The sequence below is a fragment of the Macaca nemestrina genome, chromosome 1 (assembly GCF_043159975.1).
Source record: "Macaca nemestrina isolate mMacNem1 chromosome 1, mMacNem.hap1, whole genome shotgun sequence".
Classification (NCBI taxonomy): Eukaryota; Metazoa; Chordata; class Mammalia; order Primates; family Cercopithecidae; genus Macaca; species Macaca nemestrina.
The window spans coordinates 176,335,172-176,353,032 of NC_092125.1; the positions used below are offsets into that span (position 1 = coordinate 176,335,172).

General features: G+C 41.8%; 1 protein-coding gene across 18 annotated transcripts in view; it reads left to right on the top strand.

Annotated features, from left to right (window-relative positions):
- The window catches only part of LOC105495139 (DAB adaptor protein 1), a 1,257,833-nt gene that overhangs the window by 940,735 nt on the left and 299,237 nt on the right, over positions 1 to 17,861 (top strand). Inside the window, exon 1 of one of the 18 annotated variants that reach the window (XM_011764373.3) lies at positions 3,282 to 3,363. The exons of the other annotated variants lie outside the window; for them this stretch is intronic. The gene's annotated coding sequence lies outside the window, so the exon portion shown is untranslated. Of the gene's footprint in view, positions 1 to 3,281; positions 3,364 to 17,861 lie in introns of those variants that run through there. 18 annotated transcript variants of the gene reach the window in all.

Below are 17,861 nucleotides of genomic sequence, written 5' to 3' on the forward strand. Positions count from 1 at the left end.
GCAGCTCATTCAAAGCTGTGCAGGAGAGATGGGCAAAGCACGACCCACACAGACCCAAACCTGTGCTATTTTCCTGCCATACCTTGAGGCCTCATTCTCAATTGGCTTTACCCTACACTCTAGCTTTCAGCCTCAGCATCATTTCCACAGAAACAGTGAGTGCCTAAAAACTGGGGCACTGCATCCTTAATTTTAGCACCCCATCTGCTCCTGGATAACAACAGACAGAAATGCACAAAACCTTCTTTTCAGAAAGCCTGAATTGAAGGATTCCTGAGCAAGTGTGCAGGCCTGCCCAAGGCTTCATGAGAGTGACCACTGCCCTGACCTTGTTAAAGTGGACAGTTCAGTCCAGCAAAAGCGCCCCTCCCTGTTCCATTAGGCTGAGTGTGGAACTGGCCCCCTGGAACTCAGAGATAATGAGCAAGTGGAGAAACAGGTGGAAAGCAATAGTGCTGGAGTTTGCACACTCCACTGCTGCTCACCAGCCACTGCTTCTCACCAGCCACTGCTGCAAATGAGAACCTTTGGGAAGTTTGGCCTTCATTTCCCTGCACACTGAGAGGTCAGTGTGAATAGGGGCCATTTTACATTCAAGGCACAAGACACTTTCCTCCAGTAAATGGAGTTTTAATAAAGCCTTTGTATGATTCCGGGTATCACAACAACTAAATCAGATCCTGGATGCATTAGCCTGGGCCCTGGTGAGTTTCCCTATGGCATTTCACTTATGATGCGATACTTACTACCTTTGGCTGAGTTTATCATCAGGAAGAGGTTTCTAAATTATTGTAGACAGCATCTGCTTAGATAAAATTATGTGTCCCCTCTTTGAACCTCACTTTCCCCAGTGGTAAAATGAAAGACTTAGGTTATTTCTAAACTTTCATCTAGTTCTGGATTTTATATTTTGAACGACTACTAAGGGAGAGACCCCAAGTTAAGGGCTGGGGTCGTGTTTGGGGGATCACATGAGATTATGGATGGAATAAAAATGTGTAAATCTTATTCACCTTTCTTTTGACAGAGAATAACAACAGTCAGTTATGAAGGAACAACTGTGGACTCAAGGACTTCAGATACTTCCCCCTCCCTCACCACAATATTAATGTTGCAAGATAAATTAGTAGTAACATTTCAGAGATGAGAAATTTAGGCCCAGGGAGGTTAAGAAACCATAATGTGTAGTGCCAGGGATTCAGCTGAAGACTTGACTTCGCCTTGCAGCCTTCATTATTTTTACCATCACCATCATCATGTTTATTGCCATTGTATTATAGTCACAAGAAAGATGCATTCACATGGACAGCAACACAAACACAGTCAATACCAAGTTATATTGGCTTGAGGTAAGGTGTCCACTGATGACCTTTGCCTGGATATAGATTGCGTAGGAAATAAAGGGTGTGGGACATTCCGAGTGACAGAGTATCCAGGAAAGTTAACTTTTCCAGATGAGTTAAACTGAATCTTCATTTATTGGGAGCAAGGTTCAGGGCTATAAACATGCTCCCCAACATAACTGAGTTTCTTTCCTCCCCTTCAGACAGGCTGCAACCAAGAAGCTGTGTGTGTGTGTGTGTGTGTGTGGGTGTGTGGTGGTTGGCGGGAGGTGGTGAAGAACAACTCCTGTCACTCTTCACTCTTAAGTCAGCTACACAGAGTTTGATGTCTGATTTTTTTTCTTTTTTTCATTTTCACAAAGCTCGACTTTCTAAGCTTGGGGCATTTGATGACTTAAATGACTGCCTCAGTTTCCCAGTGTGCTCAGGCTTCAGGAATCCAAGCTTATCAAGTCTGTGGCAACACCTAGAGAAGGAGGATAAGTTTAATCTTGGCACCCTCAGTTTAATCTTGGTACCCACGTGGGACCGCTCAGCAATTGTGATGAGAGAGTCCACTTTGTTCCATCATCCCACCTAGCCCACTGTGTCATTAGAAGAGCAATAGCCATTACGGGGCCGTGTTGCCCTTCTCACGCTGGGCGACACTTAACAGCTGTCGTTTTCTTGGGTCCATCACGTGAGCATATTGGAGCAATGGGCTTTTGGAGTCACAAAGACATTTTCAAATCCGAGTTCTGCCGCTTGTCTGTCAATCTGTTTATCATCTATCTATTTTTTTTAGAGATGGGCTCTTGCTCTGTCACCTAGGCTGGAGTACAGTGGCACTGTCATTGCTCAGCGCAGCCTCAAGTTCCTAGGCTCACACACTCCCCACCTCAGTCTCCCAAGTAGCCAGGATTACAGGAGTAAGCTACCATGCCCATCTCTCTATCTGTATTTTCTCGAGCAAGAACTTTAACTCTCTGCATTTAAGTTTCTTATCTGTGAAAGAAACTATTATGGAAATGAAACTATTAAACCCTTGCAATTGTTCTGCAGAGGAATGACAGTAGCATTTTGAAGCTAGCTCACTACAGTGATGGGAGCAGGGTTAGTGGGATAGATGAAATGAGATTATTATTGTTCTTTTTTCTTTTATAAATGAGGAAAGGGAGCCTCACAAAAGTTTTCCTTGGAGTGATTGGCGAAGCCAGTCCGGAAAACCCTAACCTTCTGGGCACAATTGCTTACTTCCTGCTAGACTGGGAGCCACTGAGCAGCAAGGACTCTGCCATACTTTCCGTCTCTAGGGCCTGGCTCTGGCATCCACTTTGTTGATCTCATCCTTTACTTCTTTTTCCCTGTCCTCTGTGTCCCATCCTAGCATCTCCACTGTTCTTTGATGAAAGTGCTTGGCTCATTTCTGCCTCAGAGCTTTTTGGGCTTGCTGTTCCCTCTGCCCCAAATGCTCTTCCCCCAGATCTCTGCATGGCACGCACCTTCATCCTCTTAAACGTTTTGCTCCAATGTCATCTCAGTGTGGCCTTCACTAACTACTCATTAAAAAGACTTACTCTTCTCCAGCACTTCGTATAGCCCTCCCATCCTTGTTTTTCTTCGTAACACTTACCAATACCTGACATATAGTATACTTGATAGACTTGATTGATTTATTGTCCACCACCCTTCACTAGAACATAATCTGTGTCCTCAGAGCTGAACAATGTATGGCAAACAGCCCGCAGTCTGTAAATTATACTATGCATTGATTGAAAGAGTAAATAAACGTGTTTGGAGTGGCGGGGGTCTGTGTGTGAATGCCTCCTGCCCTGATGATGTTTGCAGCAGAACACTAAACTGCGTCTCCCCATGTGATTGTTCCTTGCCAAACCCCTTCTCTGGTGATCACTGAAAGTCACTAATTATGATCTCAGCTGTGTACTTTGTCCTTCCTTCTTTGTGGGGTGGCTTTGAGCTCCCATAAGGGCCAGGAGGGCTGTCCGTTCTGGAGCTTTGCTCTGCAGCATGATCAACATGGGTAATGTAGTATTTAACTTTATATTTTAAATCTCTGAGTAGAGCTCTTTACTAGAAATTAATTTGCCCAGGTTGTTGGGGTTTGTTTGCTTTCAGCTGCTGAGTTATTTCTTCTGTGTCTGAGTTCTTTCTTGCCTGTGCCTGGAGTTCTAGGAAAATGTTTTCTAGAATGCTAGAAAACATTGAGTTTGGTAAGTTATGTTACCTGAGTTTTGGTAAATTATGTTGTGTACAAAGGGCTCCCTCTAAAGTGTGGGCAGAAGTCTTATCATGCTTTAATTATTTTAAAAGACACTTTTATGCTTTTTGAAATGTTTTAAAACTAACTTATTCTAGGAGCAGAAATCTTATAAAAGTGAATGAAGCTACAAATTGCCTAATAATACAAATCATATGGAAGTATTCTCTCTGACAGATGTTATGAACGATGGGCTCGGTGAACCACAGTGGTGCCAGAAGTGGACTAAAGATCAGGTGACCTAGCTAATTGATCTGTGTAACTTACTCATTGTGTAACTTCAGGCAAAGCATTCGATCTTTCTAAGATACCGTTCTTCAATGTAAAGTGAAGACTCTAGGTCAGGGGTATCCAATCTTTTGGCTTCCCTGAGCCACACTGGAAAAAGAAGAATATCCTTGGGCCACACATAAAATACACTAATGATAGCTGATGGGCTAAAAAATATCACAAAAAATTTCATAATATTTTAAGAACGTTTATGAATTTGTGTTGGGTCGCATTCAAAGCCATCCTGGGCTACATGTGGCTGGCAGAGTGCTGGTTGGACAAGCTTGCTCTAGGCTATGGGTCTAGCTGATATCCGAGTTTCTTTTCATCTTTAAAACCCTAGACTAGAAGCCTAAAGACTTTGATCTTAGCTTGGTTGTCGCCATTTCCTAGTACTGGAGCTGTAGGTAAGTCAGTTTCCTTCCTGGAGCCTCAGTTGCTCAGTCTTTAAAATGAGCACTGAGATTCCTATTTTGTGTGTTTCTGAGGGTATTGAGAGAATTTCATGTGGACACACAGATGGAAAGGTACTTTTTAGCCATACAGTCTTATTAGAAGCCATTTCTTATTTTACTGTGATTTTGTGGCCATATGCCAACAGAATGATTGGATAAAAAGTTAGAAGATGAAAAGTCAGTGCATATAGTACTGACGATTTTTAAATTGTGCTTTTAAAACATATTGAGTTTTTGTTTCCTTTTTGATTTTTTTTTTAAATCCTCACTTTACATCTTAAGTTCTTTACTTGAGCTTTGGGAAAGTGTTCATAGCTTTTATAAAATTTTTCAAAGGAGTATTTGATATACCAATTTTTTTCAACCCTGTGATTTTCTGTGGGTGTTTCCCCCTGGAATTCCTGAGAGGAGGAGATCTTTTCATGCTTCTTCTGATCATATATCCATTCCTCCTTGCATGGACATTAACTGGTAATACCCAGAGAATCACAGATGTCAAAAGAATGACTGTTTGCAGGACTAGCTTGCTGCTCTCTGGAAGCTGAAAGCTAATGGGCACCTAATCAAGGCTGGCTCATTTTTTAGGGATAACCCAATTACAAATCTGGATTAACTGGCATACTAGTTTGGTTCTTGGAAGCAATTTAGTATTGTTTTATCTTGATTTTGGTCTTTTTATCTCTAAAGAGTACTTCTAATTTAGACTGTAAATTTTAATGAGCAAAGGTTGAAGTTCCCTCCGGAGAGGGAAAAAGCATTATTATTCAGGTTAGTGACCCCACAGCTCTCATCAGGTGGCTGGGCAAAGGTGCAGAGATTCAACAGATTGGACAGGAGGTGTAGTCTAGATTCAGCAGATGGGGAGGAGGCCTGGTCTGGGAGGTGTGGTCTAGATTCCATAGCTAGGGAAAGAAGGTGGTGTAGGAGGTGTAGTCTAGATTGAATTGACAGGGAAGAGAGTGTGGTCTAGATTCAACATACAGGAAAGGAGGTGTGGCCTAGATTCAACAAACAGGAAAGAGGGTGTGGCCTAGATTCAACAGATAGGAAAGGAGGTGTAGTCTATGTTCAACAGACAGGGAAGGGGAGGTGGTCTGGATTCAACAGACAGGGAAAGAGGGTGTAGCCTAGATTCAGCAGACAGGAAAGGAGGTGTGGTCTAGATTTGACAGACAGGAAAGGGAGTGTGGCCTAGATTCAACAGAAAGGGAAAGAGGGTGTGGCCTAGATTCAGCAGATGGAGAAGGAGGTGTGGTCTGGGAGGTGTGGTCTAGATTCAACAGGTGGGGAAGGAGGTGTGGTCTCACCAGCTGGGGAGGAGTGGGGAAGATTGTAGGCAACTCTCCTACTAGCAACAGGTCCTGCTCTTTCACTATCATTCAGGATGGCAGTACCTGTAATAGGGCTGATCATCTAATTAAGATAGCATAATATAGAGCCAGAATTCAGGTGGTATTTACAAGGTACAGAAAAGATCTTGGACTCAAAAGGCATGGAGTCCACTCCTATTTAGCTGGAAACTGTGGCTTATATCATCTCCAACCACGGTAAAATGAGGACAGCACCATGAAGATGAAATGAAAGCACGAAAGAGAAGGTATTTGGCAAACCGTGACAGTCATTGCTAGAAAGGAAATGTCAAATGAGTGCACAGACAAAGGGGGACCCGAGGGTGTCCCCCTAAAAAACTGCAAGATCCTTTCCTTTCACTGTTGCTATGTTCTGATGAGGTTTGTTGTCTTCCTGTTAAATGGGAGGTGAGTGTTGAGTGGAGAAAGTGAGTTGTTTGGGCCTCAGGCCTCAACCTCCTCTTGAAGCCTACACAAGCTCACCTTTGCTACCCTGCAGAGAAGGCAAAAGGAGTTAATGATGAAATGTCAGAAAGGCACTTGGGGCCTCTTAGAAATTCTCACCAGGTAAGATTGCACTCACATAATATCAAATATACAGAGCTGCCATGGTCATATCATTAATTATTTTATTGTTTTTATTATTAGTAATACTTCAAAGAGTCCATTTTAAAAAATATTGTTGGATATGCTTAAGTAAATGACCATAATATTTCTTTTAAAGCTTCGCATAAGAGCAGGCTACCCAGAAGCCTTGTACTTGGCAAGCAGAAATGAACCTAAACTGTTTTCCGAATTTACCAAGTGCTTGCCTGAACAGACAAGGAGCCTGGGGGGATTTCTTGTGGGAGCGATGAGTTGTGAATCCCAATATAAGATGTGTGTAAAAAAAAAAAAAAAAGAAAAGAAAGCCTGTTCTAAGAGAGAAAAGAAGTTTCTGAGTGTTTGGCAAAACATGGTATTTTTAAACTGAGAAAAAAAATAGGATTGTGGGGATTTCAAAGATTTTGTGATTTTATTTATCAGCTAATATACATGTGGAGCTTTCTTGCATCTTATTAGCACAAAGGCAAAGGAAGATGCGAGAGAAATAGAAGACCATCTATGCCTTCAGGTGGCCTTTAGGCTCATTGAGGGACAAGATACAGGTAGATAAGAAATGACTATGAAGGCAGTATGGTTTTATGGAAACGTTGTGACATTTGGAATCAGATACACTTGGGTTCTAGATCTGGATTCACCATAGGAACGGGACCTGGGACTTGATACTTTATCACTTCTGTGCCTCTGTTTCCACCACTTCAAAATGGGAAGAATCATACTTACCTTCCCAGATTGTAAAGAAGTAACGGCATGGGGAATGTGTACACTGCCTAGCACAGAACATGAAGCCTAGTAGGTTCTCATGAAGGTAATTGCTTCCTTTTCTTCATTTCTCCCTTCTGTTTTATGCTCTGTTATAGGAGACATAAAGGCATGCAGTTCCTTGGGAATTTTGAAGAATATAGGCTGTGATAGGAAATTCTTACTGGAGCGGGAGGGCTTCACCTGGGCCTTTGGCTGTCTCCTGCTTGCCCCTCCAGGGGCTCTCTCTGCCCCATTCTCCTGCTCTGGGAAGCTGACCTGTGTGGACTCTTTCCTCTGTGGGCCTTCTGACCCTTTGGCCACTTATGGGGATTAGCCAGTGCTGGGTCCTAGCAGGAGGCTTAGGAGAGGAAAGGAGAGGTAAGTCTCTGTGTTTTTTATCTCCCTTTCAGCTTCTTTCTCCCTGCTGGCTGGCCTTGGGTTTGCTGCTTCCTAGACTGAAGGTCACTGCTCCTTTTAAGGAACTGTCTCTACAGGGTTCCCTCATAGTCTTTCCCTCCTCTCTTCCTAGCCTTTCCCTCTCTCCTAGCCTTTCCCTCCTCTCTTCCCTTCAGGCCTAGTAGAGATAACAGTTCTGCTCTTCTCTCCCTGGGACACTGCACTGTCCTTTGGGGTTTCTCTTCAACCTAGCCCACTCATGTGTAAATAATCTCTTTATTAAGTCTTCAGAAATAATCCTAATGTGAGTGTGTCATCAGTTTCCCGCTGGCACCTCCAAAGGTGAGCTGAGTTTGAATAGGTGAGGAAGTGTGGTATTTGATAACCAAGGTGTGCTCTGGGGTCTGTGACCAACCCGGTCCGCCTATAGCTTGTATTTCACTTAGGGATGCTGACCTGAGTTGTGAGTTTGGGGAGATATACCGAACTAGAGCCTGAAGATCAGGCAAAGTGAACATATCAGATTTCACATCATAGGAGAAATAATTTTTTGGTATTAATAATTGTTTCCTAACTCATTTTGAGAAGTATGGATTAAGTAATCAATAGTTATATGGTATAGCAAATAAATATCAGAAACACCTTTCTTTTCATTCCAAAGAAGTATATGCAAATGAAATAGAGGGAAGGGAAGGCAAACAATATGTAATGAACACCTTCTCTAGTACCAGGCAATTTGCATATATTACCTTATTTATTCTACTCAGCAACGCTTATGGGTAAGGTACCAATTTCCAAGCTTTCCAGAGGTAGAAAGGGAGGCTCAAAGACTTCAAGAGATTTGCTGAAGGTCACACATCTGGGACTTGTTGGAGCTACAGTTGGAACTCCCAGGGCAAGTCTGTGAGACAAAAAAAAGCTCATGGTTTTTCTTTGCCAGACACCAGATAACGGTGGTATAGTTTGGATCTGTGTCCCTGCCCAAATCTCATGCTGAATTGTAATCCCCAGTATTGGAAGTGGGGCCTGTTGGGAGGTGACTGGATGCAGGATGGGGGGTGGATTCCTCATGAATTGTCCGAGCCCCATCCCTCAATGCTGTCTTCACAATAGTGAGTGAGTTCTCAGGATACTTGGTGGTTTAAAAGTATGAGGCACCTCCCCCACCCTCTCTCCTGCTCCTGTTTTTACCACATGAAGTGCCTGCTCCTGTTTTACCTTCCCTTCTGCTATGAGTAAAAACTTTCTGAAGCCTCCCCAGAGCCATGAGCCAGATAAACCTCTTTTCTTATAAATTACGGAGCCTCAGGTATTTCTCTGTAGCAACACGAGAATGGACTAAGGGTTCCGATGACAGGTATAGGAGCTTCAGGCTGTTTGTTGCAGGCCCCTACAATGAGGAGGACTATGGCATAGTAAGGCCATGAATAGCAGTAAGGCAGGGGGGAATTTTTCTGGAGTTAGGAATAGCCATAGAGCCTGGCCTCGTGAAGACTGGGTATGACTTTCTCACAGGAAGAATCCTGGGTATCTCTTGGGATTAGGTATTGTGTTGTTCCCGCTGCACAGGATTTTGTTTGCTCCCTGCCACTGGGTGTCTTCAGTTTCTACTTCTACTGAAAATGATCTCTTTCCCCTTTCTAATTATCTATTGTTTCTTTACCTAGTGGCTTCTGCTAGTCCTCACTTCTGCTAACTCACAACTTATGCAAAGTCTTGGCCTTGCTGCCTCCTGGCTTCTGCCTCTTTATCTGGGCTCTCTACCTGTGGATAGAGTCTGCATTAACAAATTCAAATTCTTGAAAGACAGAATATGCATATCTTTTTATATATTCAACTTGGATGTAGTTCTTTCTGTCAGGCCGAACTGTGACTGCTGGTCAGGCAGCAGATTGTCCTTGGGGAGGGATCTGTCCTGGGCCCAGCCATCTGGGACTTGACTGGGGTGAAAGGAAGAGCAGGGCAGTAACACATACAACTCCTTTGCCATGTGACAGACAACATGTTCACAGGCTCCAGAAGCTAGGGAGGAGGCATCTGTGGGGGTCACCATTCTGTCTACCACTGTCGGCTCTCCCACCCAGAGATCAGCGTTCACCCTTCATGCAGTATATATCCCCCCAACCCAGGATCTCTCTGGTCTCTTCTATTCAAAACCTCGAATGTCATCTAAATCTCAGGAGTTCAAAAGCCCCAGTTTTCATTATCTCAGTCATCTACATCAGGTTCCAGTGATTAGGGCTTGGGCATCTTTGGGGAGGGGCATTTCTCTGCTTTCCACCAGCGCTTACCACTGTGAGATAAACATTTTATGTGGATTACATCATTTAATACTGTAGTCAGATGTGGCATGTATTCAGAGTCATCACATTTTGCAGTGAACATATTCAGGTTTGTGGGAGTTAAATAACATGCCCAACCCTACCCAAGTGAGAGGGGTCATGCCAAGTTCTCTTAACCTTTATTCCTGTGTTTGCCAAATGTGACTGCATTTTAGAATCACCTGGGAAGCTTTTAAATCTCCTTTTGCCAAGCTGGGTGCAGTGTCATGCACCTGTAGTCCCAGCTACCTGGGACGCTGAGGTGGGAGGATCCCTCAAACCCAGGAGTTGAGACTGCAGTAAGCTATGATTGTACCACTGCACTCTATCCCACAACAGAGTGAGACTCTGTCTCTAAAACATAAAATTAAAGAAAAAAAAAATCCCAGTGCCCATGTGGCACCTCGAGCCAGTTAAATAAGAATCCAGGGATGGGCAGCAGCTCCTCAGGTGATTCCAGCTGTAGCTCCCATTCGGGAGCTGCCCACCGTGCTCTTCCTCGTAGGTAGCGGTGTGGTGTGTAAGGAGAGAGTGCAGGTAGGTGGTCAGGGAAGGCTTCCTGTGCAGGGGAGTTTGAGTTTGTCGTGGTTCGCAGGGTGAAAGAGTGAGGAGGCTTTTCCATGTTGCTGATTTGCTCATTACTTTCCAAGTGTGATTGCCTTTGTACGTTTTTGTGAGATGGTTCCAATAAATACATTCACAAATCGGGAAACAACAACAAAAAGACATCCTTTGTCAGGGCCTCCATTCTCATTTATGGCTTCAGGAAAACACGGTTATCGCTGTTGCGTGTGCTTTTTGTCAGGGAGATAATTGTGGAAATTCGGTTGCTTCCCGTCAAGCGCAGATCCTTTTGTGGAGAAAATTTGAGCCATCCATGTATCCATTTTACAGTAATTGAGATTTAGCAAGCTAAAGGAAGATGATAGCCCTTTTTGTCAAAAGAAAGGCAGTAAAAATATGTTTGAGGGGAGCGAGAAGAAAAATAGTTTATCAGTGATGAGAGAAAGCCTGCCACCTGTCTTTCTCTTCCCTCCAGAAGGAGAAGGTGGCATCTATTAGCAGCGACCTTGAGTGGGTCCAGCCGGTAACACTCTTACAGGAGGAATCTGTCATTGGGACCCAGACAGTCACTGAGAGTTGGATGGTTCAAGATGAGTCCCTGCCCAGGGGCACTCGTAAAGTGGAGCAGCTTGGGGACATCTGTTGCACTAGCTAGGCTTGGTACTTAAGGTGTTGGTTCTGTTCTCTTTCTGATTGTCAACTTTGAAGATAATGAAATGCAGCTTGTGGAAGGGAGAGTAAATAATGGCGGTATATATTTTAGGTAAATCAGCAGGTGAAGCTGCCAAATGCGGCATTTGTTTATTTAAAATCCCCTTCACAGGGAGGCCGGTGTTAAATACTTGTCTTTTCTCCCTGCTAGACCCTAGGGAATAGCAATAGTTCACGTTGCTCAAACACTCTGTGGAGGAAACAGGGATGAGCACAGGGCGTTCGGTCTCCAAGAACAAATAAACACAGTATGCCTGCCTCCCCTCACTTGGCTGGTGTGGAGTCGGGTTAAAATGAGGAATGGTATCGTCGCTATAAAGGCCAATGAGGGAGATGCCCCTTTAGAACCTGTATGTTGGAGAGCAGGTGTGATGAGCACCTGAGGTCAGACCCTGCCCTGGGAGGCTGTAGCTGTGGCCAGCCTTGTTTAATCTCCTTCTGTACCTCCAGCATTTACAGGGTCTGCTTACACAGAGTCAGTGTTTGGGAAGTGTGTGTTGACCTGATTTGATTGACAGAACCTGTGATTTAATGACTATGTTCTGAAGGAGTTGGGTATGTTTGCTTTTTACCTTTATTTATTTTTTTTTAAGATTCATTTATCTAGGACCTCTTTGGAAAAGAAAATGGAAGCATGTGTGCTTTTAAATTTATTCCCTTCACGCAGCAGTCTTTTGCTTGGCCCTCGGTCCCTGGGTGATTCCTGGACAAGCACCATCTTGCAAGAACATAATCTGTATCAGTTGCTCCCCTGTTATCCCACTGTGGTGGCCCCTGTCACCTGTGAGTAGTCAATGAATCAATGAGTAATTTTTGAGGTCTTCACCAGTGTATGAATTTTGGAATATGGTACATACCTGTGCTACTATTGATCTGCATATTAAATGAATAAACCTTTATTTATTTTTGTAGCTAAAAATAATCTTACGCATTGTAGAGTTTGATTTTCCCACCCCAGTGGATTTTCTTGGGGCCTCCTTGGGCTGTACACCACTGGGTTTACAGCACCCCTTTCAAGCCCCTCGCTAGCAGGATCTGAATTCAGGCCCACTGCAGTCTGGCCTCTGTCTCTTTCTGCAGACTTGCCTCTTGTTGCTACCCAGCCATGATGAACTGTTTGAGTTCCCAGGATTGATTATGTCTTCTCTCTGTTTCATGCTAACATCCACAGCTTTTCTTCTTAAGGTGACTAACATTTACTAGTCTTCCTGAACTCAGTTCAAGGATCTCCTCTTCTCGGAAGTCTACCGTCTGCGTCCCCACTGCTAACTCTGCCTCACTCCACCCTGTAGCATCTCCAGGTTGAGGCAGTGCCTATCCTCTGCATCCCTGAGACTCCTATGATTTCTCTCATACCAACTGTTACCATGCCATGCAATCACTGTCTCTTTTTCCCTCCCTAACAATTTGAGAACCTTGCAGTTGGAATTATATCATCTTTATTTCTTTCTGAGCATCTGGAACAGTGGTCTATCAAAGAATAGGTGTTTAATAACTTCTTGCTCAATGAATCAGTGAATTTGTTTCCTTATTTAAATATTTGTTGCCAGCCAATACAACATGGCAGGCCCTGTGCAGGGGGCTGGTGTGGACGCAAAGGTGTATAGGGCACTTTCCCACTCAGGGTTGGGACAGTTTAAGGCCTGCTGGGCAGACAGAGCCACAGCTGTATGACAGGGTAGAGAAAAAGAGGATGAGAAGGGGAGGTGGGAGAAGAGAATGAGCTGAACGCAAGGCAGGCAGCTGTGACATTTTATATAGCTTTGTGCATTTTGGTCTCCTGTAAGCCCAGTGAAATGAAAAGGTATTCCCATTTTACAGAGGAAGAAATTGAGGCCGAGGCTGGTTACAGAGCTTAAAGGTCTAAATTGACCCAGGCAGTCAATGGCGGAGTTAGGCAGGCTTCCAGCCCAGACCCTTGGACAGCTTGCTGCTTTAGATTCTGCCAACTGCTGGTCAATATGTTTTTGTAAAATTAGAGGTGAGAATTTTAGAAGGTTGGATGTAACTGGGGTCCCAATTATTGAAAACACTAGCGGAATTATTTTAGGTTTATACACTTGTTTTTTTTTCTGATACTGTAAGAGTTTATGTAATGAATTTTCATGGTGCTATAAATAGTTAACGAAACTGTGTGATCCATTAGTTAAATGAAATGTTGCTAAGTATGCCATGTTGCTGTCAAATAAATTCCTTTAATATTGCTAAAACCCGGTTCTGGCTTTTGTTAGCTTTGAGTTTGATTACAGAAGCACACTGTCTTCCCTCCCTCTTTGCCTTGCCAGAGATTGACTGATGTCTGAATAACAAGAGTGCTGCCTTCTGGAACATAGCGTTTTATTTTTCCAAAAATACTTTCACATAAACCTATGAGATTATTCTATTATTATTCTATTTTACAGATGAGTAAACTGATAAGAAAGATTAGTTTGTTTAATTCTAGATTATACCCTAGAAAAGTTAGACCATCAGATACTGTGTCGCAAGATCCCCCTTATTTACCTTTCAATTTGGTTAATAAAAAGAAAATATGCCTTGTTCATAAACAACTTAAATGGATTTTGGCCGCATTGTTTGGACCCTATTTAAAATTGTTACTACTTGTATTATGCTGTCAGTGTTAGTTTTATGATCTCAGCGTACAGTAAGAGATGTGGCACATTCTGTTTTAGAATTTTATAGAGACATTGCTTATGTTACCATTTGTGATACCACAGTGTCGATTTCATGAAAACTGATAGATAGTTTTCTTTCTCCACTTCTGGCCCAAAGGGGAAAAAGAGTTCTATAGGTTTTGTGAAATTGTAACTGATCTTTTCTCTCTTTGCTTTGGCTTCTAGGAATCTCATAGTCAAACATATAGCCTGTCTTCTACAGCCGTATCAATGTTTTTGATGTCTTATTCTTGCTTCTGCCTTCATCTTCATTTCTAATTTTTTGTGTCTCTTTGCTCCTACTTTCTCATTTGGTTTATCCTATTATAGAAAATGGATTTTATAAGGCTTTCTATAAATTGCCTAAAATTTTACTTTTTTTCATAATGTGGGGTAAATATAACTAACAATGCCACATCATGAAGATGAGCTGTTAGACTAAGATAGTCGCCCATATTTGTGATTTGTTTTCTCCTCTTTCTTGTTACAGTTATGGCAAGAGACCTTTGACTGGATCCATAGCAAGGCTGTAAATCTATCAGTTTTGTGGGGTTCAAAGTTTTAAAGCTAGGAATATGTCCTATCAATGTATTATTTTTCTTGAAAGGTTTGGTAAAGAAGATGATGATTGTACATCTGCTTCAATGATGGTGGTCCTTTATTAGCAGAAAGATGCAGCATCTCTCAATATTTTGCCAAAAGTTTCTATAGCACTTGTACCTTTCACACCCACAGCAGCTTTATAGAACTGCTTTCATTGGGTTCCTGCAAAGCCTTACATTTAACTATTGTCTTGACCCTGCAAAGATCAAATATGCAGCGTGGGGGAATTTTAGGCCTTTTCCAAATTGCCATGGTCAGATCAGATAGCCTTTGACATTTAAAAAAAAAAAAAAAAAAAAAGGATTGACAGGTTAATGACATAGTCCCAGGGATGGAGAGGGAGATGCGTAATCTACAAAAGGCCTACTTAGGCTGAGTAATTAAAGGAACCTGCAGTGGTTCAGGGGGCAGGAGGATGTAAAGTCTGAGTGGACATGGAATACAGTCTAGAGGGGGAGTTTAGAGCTCAGGAAGAAAGGACCCTGTTCCATGCAACTTTGGTCCGTAGACTTCTTCCAAGTTTGGCAGTCTGGGGAGTTACAGGGTGGAGGTGGAGTCAGAACTGGCAGCCATAAACGAATTTTAAACTCAGCCAGCCTTGGGCATTAGAAAGCCCAAGGAGGGAGCTGGAATGGGTTTGAACTTAGGAGAAAAGTGAGGCCAGAACTGACTTAATTACATACTTCTTTGTGTTAGAGTTTGAGCTAGGCTTTTTTTTTCCTTTTTCTTAATTTGGAAATAATCTCACAATTACAGGAAAAAGTATAGGCATAAGAATATGCAAAAAACACCCTATGCCCTTTACTTAGTATCACCCATTGCTGATATTTTATCTTGATTGATCATTTGTGTGTTTTCTCACTGTGCATGTATGTATAAATATATTCACACATATATGCATACACATACAAGTATACATGTATATGAATTTTTTTCTGAATCATCTGAATCTTGGCCCTTTACTCCTGAATATTTAGTGTGTTTCCTAAAAACAGCTATATTATTTTATATAATCACAGGAAAATTTTCAAGTTAAATAGATTTACCATTAACGCAATATGTTTACCTAACTTACTATTCATATTCAAGTTTATCAATTGGCTCAATAATTTTGGGGGACTAACATTTCTTTTCTCTCCAGTATAATATCCTGTATAGATATGATATTTAGTTGTTATTTCTGCTTAATTTCTTTTAATCTAAAATATTTCCACAGCTTCTCTTTGTCTTTTATTACATTTTCAATGAATACAGCTCTCCCCTTCCCATTTTTTAAATGCCTAATCTGATTAGATTCCTGGGTAGAAGACTACACAGTACTGCATAGTGATGTTGCGCTCCGCTCAGGGAATCACATGCTGTCCATCGGCCCCTGTTTGTTGAAGTTCATTTTGTTAACAAGGTTTTGTCCAATTTCTCCACTATGTAATTACAAAGTTTCCCTTGGAACTGATACACAGTAAGTGGGAAGACAGTTTAAGACCTGCACATATTCTGCTTCTTATCAAACATTTTTCCCTGGACTTAGCATCTGTTGATGATTCTTGCCCGACCAGTCTTTACTCTGATGGCTCTGATGGCAGCAAAATGTTGATTTTATAACTCCAGCAGTCGGTATTTACCAGTCAGCACCTGTTCTGCTATAAGCAAAACAGCCTTCCATTCTTACCCCATTGGTATGTCTGTCTGTCATCAGTATAGATTTGTGAATTTCTATTTTTTCAATGGTTTATTATTTATTACCATCCTTAATTATAGCAGTGTTTAAATAATTCCTAATTAGGCTGGCAAGAACTCTTCATGATGCCTTCTGCGTCCTTTATAAAATTCTCTCATCATTTTTTGTTTGTTTTGAGCACTTAATTTCTGGAATAACAAGATATTTCAGGCTCATTTTGTACCTGCCATGCGCCAGCTCTGAAATAATTCATTTCCCCCAAGAAGCCTTGGTTTCTTTTGCTGGAAAATGATAGCAGAATCCAAAATCTAAGTATTAGTTATCTCATTGTTGCTAGAGTATCTTTGCTCCTAGGCCCTCTTAATGGACAGAGATAGGAAATAGTTGCATATCAACACATACATACATTCATATCTATACATTTATATACAGATGCATGCATACTTTACAAATCCCGAGTTTACTCTGAAACCTACAATTTGCAATCTATCACTTTAGCATTCTTTCCTGCTTTCCTTTCCATGTTTTAACATCCCTTGTCCCATAGGAGAAGCTTGGCTCCCAACAATATTTGTGCATTTATTCCTTTGCTCCATTCTATAGAACATCGAAAATAGTTTCTTCTGCTTTGCTCATAACACTACAGAAAACAAGCCTACTAAAAAGACCTCAGAATTTGTTTGCTGCTGCTCTTGCTTCAACTCTACCCAAGACTGGGTGTGTGTCATCCAATTCTGTGTTTATGTTATTTGATAGTTTTTTCTCCTCCACCTCTTTAGCAAGTGTGCTTACGATGTCTGTTTAACATACAATTGAATTGATTTGCTTCCGTCTACTTTTAGTTTTACGCTCACCCTTACCTTCCCTATTAATTTATTTTTTTTCAGATATGTAGAACATTAATATGCTTCCAAATGTGGGAATTATGCAAAAAGCTGTATCCTGAGAAGTATCACCCTCTGCCATATCCCTTTTACCCTGACACCCAGTCACATCACCACTAAGTGATGAAAAACAACTTGCGTGTTATCTGGTTTGTTTATCCTGTGTATCTTTTTGTAAAGATAAAGGTAGCATGCTATAGACTGAGCTAGGCTTTTTAATGCCCAAATCTCATTTATCTTCTAAATCTCACATACTTGGTGGTGGTGTTCCCATTTTACTGATGAGGAAACTGAGGCTTCTTGTCTGTACTGTTATAAACCTTTGGGCCTTGTTGATAAATGTCCCATTTTCTATGCCTTATACCTTGGATGAAGCTAAGTAAGACATCAAATCACAAAACATGCCAATAGTGACATAGAGTTTTAATGCATGCAGTTACTGCCACACAAACTCAAAGTCTTGGTTTTGGGAAAACTACATTTTCATCTGTTTTTTAGCACTACGTTATTTTTTAAACTGGAATTTCCAGTGGCCTTAGTGTTATCACACAAGGCTCATATCAGGTTGGGAGGGGTTTTGTTTTGTTTTTCTAATTTGGGTGAAATTCACATGACATAAAATTAACCATTTTAAAGTCGTATTTATTGTAGTCACGATGTTGTGCAACTTCGCCTCCGTCTGGTTCCAGAATATTTTCATCACTCCCAAAGAAGACCCCATACCCATTAAGCAGTTCCTCAGCCTTATGCCCCTCCCGTAGCCCCTGGCAACCACTGATCTGCATTCTGTCTCCAAGGATTTGTCTATTTTGAATATTGCATATAAGTGAAGTCATACAATGTGCAGCATATTTTGTCTAACTTACTTGGCTTGCTGTTTTCAGGGTTCATCCACATTGCACTGTGTATCAGTACTATATTTCCTTTATACATTGAGCAATAGTCCATGGTACAAATATTTTGTTTTTCCATTCACCCACTGATGGAAATCTGGGAGGGCTTTGAGGGAAGTTGGAGAGATGAGCGTCT